This window comes from Leptonychotes weddellii, chromosome 11 (genome assembly GCF_054177405.1).
Source record: "Leptonychotes weddellii isolate Sample4059 chromosome 11, ASM5417740v2, whole genome shotgun sequence".
NCBI classification, from domain to species: domain Eukaryota; kingdom Metazoa; phylum Chordata; class Mammalia; order Carnivora; family Phocidae; genus Leptonychotes; species Leptonychotes weddellii.
The window spans coordinates 83,137,237-83,141,510 of NC_138379.1; the positions used below are offsets into that span (position 1 = coordinate 83,137,237).

At 45.7% G+C, this 4,274-nt stretch overlaps 1 protein-coding gene across 1 annotated transcript in view; it reads right to left on the reverse strand.

Moving 5' to 3' along the window:
* PAFAH1B2 (platelet activating factor acetylhydrolase 1b catalytic subunit 2) overlaps positions 1–2,865 on the reverse strand; it is a 39,313-nt gene extending 36,448 nt beyond the window's left edge. The window contains exon 1 of the mRNA XM_081799422.1: positions 2,860–2,865. The gene's annotated coding sequence lies outside the window, so the exon portion shown is untranslated. The remainder of the gene's footprint in view (positions 1–2,859) is intronic.
* Positions 2,866–4,274: the final 1,409 nt, after the last annotated feature.

The window sequence follows — 4,274 nt, forward strand, 5'->3', positions numbered from 1 at the left end:
AAAAAAAGATTTTATTTTGGGGCGCCTGGGTGGCTCAGTCGTTAAGCGTCTGCCTTCGGCGCAGGTCATGGTCCCAGGGTCCTGGGATCGAGCCCCGCATCGGGCTCCCTGCTCAGTGGGAAGCCTGCTTCTCCCTCTCCCACTCCCCCTGCTTGTATTTCCTCTCTCGCTGTGTCTCTGTCAAATAAATAAATAAAATCTTTAAAAAAAATAAATAAAAATAAAAAAGATTTTATTTTTAAGTAATCTCCACTCCCAACATGGGGTTCGAACCCACAACCCTGAGATCGAGAGTCGCACCGTCTACCGACTGAGCCTTAGGCGCCCCTAAAAATTCTTTCATATACATTATCATAGCTGATCTTTATAAAATACTAATGAAAAGCTTTTAGGTATTCAGTTAACAAATAGTTATTAAACACCAAAATGCAGTCAGACTGTGTTAGCTGCCTCAGGGATACAAAAGGCATATTGAAACAATAGTATTTGTAACTAAAAGGATTATTTGGTCCAGCTCTTTTATTTGACAGGCAAGCCCTACAGGTGAGAGACTTTAAACATTTAGCCCCTGCCTGCAGAGCCCACGACTAACAATCTAGCAGCGAAGACAAAATGAAACAGGTGAAACAATTCAAAAGCAAGCAGGCGCTCCCTAGTATGGCCCTGAGAGAAGGGAAAGAGCCATACAGAAGAACGGTGACAGGATGAGGAGTAGACACAGTCTTGGGCACTTCCACATGATGTTGGTCCTCGAAACACATGTCCTCATCACCATCTTCTTCGTTTGATGATACACACTAAGGCTCAAAGAAGTCAGGTCAGTTGCCAAAAGCCACACCAGAAGTGGTGGGCCTGGGACCCAGAGCCAGTTCTGAGTTCCAAACGTGGGTATTTAAACTTCAAACTACCGAAGCAGAATAGGCACAGCCTCTGTGTGGGATGAGAAAGAGCTTTTCAAAAGTACTGAAAAAAGGGCCGCCTGGGTGGCTCAGTCGTTAAGCGTCTGCCTTCGGCTCGGGTCATGGTCCCAGGGTCCTGGGATCAAGCCCCACATCGGGCTCCCTGCTCAGTGGGGAGCCTGCTTCTCCCTCTCCCACTCCCCCTGCTTGTGTTCCCTCTCTCGTTCTGTAAAAAAAAAAAAAAAAGTGGGATTAACCTCAGCAGAGGCTTGAAACAAGGAAAGTGGGTTACTTAGGTAGGCAATGGTGGTGCTTAAGTAGGAGCAGTAACACAGCCATTATCTGGGAACTTTATTTTTTTTATTAGCATGTAATGTATTATTTGTTTCAGGGGTACAGTTCTGTGATTCATCGGTCTTACACAATTCACAGTGCTCACCATAGCACATAGCCTCCCCAATGTCCATCACCCAACCACCCCATCCCTCCCACCCCCCTCCACTCCAGCAACCCTCAGTTTGTTTCCTGAGATTAAGAGTCTCTTATGGTTTGTCTCCCTCTCTGGTTTCAACTTGTTCCATTTTTCCCTCCCTTCCCCTATGATCCTCTGCATTGTTTCTCAAATTCCACGTATCAGTGAGATTATATGATAATTGTCTTTCTCTGATTGACTTACCTCGCTTAGCATAATACCTTCTAGTTTCATCCACGTGTTACAAATGGCAAGATTTCATTTTTTGATGGCTGCATAATATTCCATTGTATATATATATATACACATATATATATACCACGTCTTCTTTATCCATTCATCTGTTGATGGGCATCTAGGCTCTTTCCATAGTTTGGCTATTGTGGACATTGCTGCTATAAACATTGGGGTGCATGTGCCCCTTCGGATTACTACATATGTTTCTTTGGGGTAAATACCCAGTAGTGCAATTGCTGGGTCGTAGGGTAGCTCTATTTTCAACTTTTTGAGGAACCTCCATACTGTTTTCCAGAGTGGCTGCACCAGCTTGCATTCCCACCAACAGTGTAGGAGGGTTCCCCTTTCTCTGCATCCTTGCCAACATCTGTTGTTTCCTGACTTGTTAATCAGGGAACTTTAGAGTTGGAGAGAATCTTTGGTTAGAAGTCACATAGAAACCTATTTATGGCACTGCTCACATACAGATATTTACTCAAATTCTGATGTAAGTGACCACTTGACAGGGAACTTACTTCTTCTCAGGCAGTACATTACATTATTGGCTAGCTCTGGTCACCAATAGTTCTTTTTTTTTTTTTTTTTTTAAGATTTTATTTGTCAGAGAGAGAGAGTGCGCATGAGCGGGGGGGAGTGGCAGAGGGAGAAGTAGGCTCCCCACTGAGCAAGGAGCCCCATGTGGGGCTCGATCCCAGAACCCTGGGATCATGAAATGAGCCGAAGGCAGACACTTAACCGACTGAGCCACCCAGGTGTCCCAGCCGATAGCTCTTTAGTAAGCATACTTTGTATTTCTTCAACCAAAAGAACAAAACAGCTCAGGAACCAAGGTCAGAGCTTTGTATGCCACTCCTGGAGATCTTCTAGGTGAGCACAAAGCCAAGAATCCATACCTTTTCATCCACTCCATTCTTTCACAAAGGCTTAGTGAATGCTTCCATGTGCCAGTCACTCTCTAGGGCCTTGGGCTACAAGGATCCCCACTCTTTCGAAGCTTACATTCTAGTGGGGAGAGGTAATAAACGTTAAACATCATCATAATCAAAACGAAGTCAAGGACATAGTGTGTTCAGAGATGCGTACTACAGAAATACAAGAGAGCTGTAAAGTGGTGGGCAGGGCTGGGAGTGGTGGGCTGGAGGAGTAGTAAGAGTTCCGTTTGCGCAGGGAAAGCGTCATTTGAGAAGACAACACCGAGAAAAGACTTGAAGGGAGTGGGTTATCTGTGTAGGTCTCTGGTAGAAGAACATTTCAGGCAGAGGGAATATCAATGGACAAGGCCCTGAGGGGGGTGCAGGCCTGCATACCTGAGGAGCAGCAAGGAGGCCAGGGGGGCTAGGGTAGAGTGAGTATGGGAGGCCTGGTTGGAAACAGGGAGAAGTGATGGAGCTAGAATATGAAGGCCCTTGTAGACCAGGGGCAGGACCTTGAGTGACATCCTGAGGACAATGGGGAATCATTGTAGGGTTTTGAGAAGTATGAACCTACTTTAATTTTAAAAGGATTTCTCAAGCTTCTGGGCTATGAGTTGACAGCACAGGGAGAGCCAGAGTGGGAGCAGAGAGAGACCAGTCAGGGGCTTATTGCAGTGGCCCAGGTAAGAGATGATGGTGGCTCAGACCAGGCTGGTGGCGATTTGAGGTTGTTCGTGTTTTGTTGAAATCTGCACCTCCCTGCATCAACCCGAAGCAATGCTTTCTAAAATGTGTTTTTGTGGGCGCCTGGGTGGCTCAGTTGGTTAAATGACCAACTCTTGATTATGGCTCAGGTCATGATCTCAGGGTTGTTGGATTGAGCCCTGTGTCAGGCTCCGCACTCAGCGGGGAGTCTGCTTGAGAGTCTCTCTTTTCCTCTGCCCCTTCCTGCCGCTCTCACTCTCTTTCTCTCTAAAATAAATAAATAAATCTTTTAAAAAATGTCCTTTTGCGTGTGGAACTTGACCCACCACTGGTCACTCTCTCTTCGGGTTTATTCCTCTCCCCTGACTCTGAAGGTGGACATAGTCAGCCCAACTTCCCTTCCCAGTCACTTCCCAAGACAAGCCCCAAGACCTTTCCAATTTGCTGATTTTACAGCAAAACCACCAAAAGAAAGCTGACAAGAGATAAGGAAACTAACACGGATGAGAAAGTGACAAAGGTGAATTTCATAATTTGTATGGAAGCAGTGCTTGGGTGATGAGTTTGACTGCCTCTATGATGGTTTTGGGGACCTCAAAGACTTTTGTCTTGGCTTTTATTGTTGAAGAATGGGCCTCCCTAACACTGCCCCCCAGCCTCTATAATACCCCCCAACACCAGTTTTTTCCACTAAGGTCTCTTGATTCCACATCCGAGCTACACTTCTTACAGTTCACTGAACTCTATAATTATCTAACACCTGCCTCTGGCCCCTCCTTATAATGTCCCTGGCTAAGTATAGGCCAGGAAAGATCTTTCTCCTTCCTCCCCATCTTTCTCTCTTCCCTTCCCTAAGCCCCTAAATGCCCTGGTGCCAGGTATTCAGCCCATGATCATTGTCCTTTCCCTCTGCTGTAAACTCTTGGGGCTCCTGAGCTCTAAGTCTACGCTGCAGTGACTTGCTCTCTTTTCCTCTTAAAGTCTAGTTTCCTTATTGTGGCTTTTGTTCTCTGCTCCTTTTTAGGTCTTTTTTTTTTTTTTAAAGAT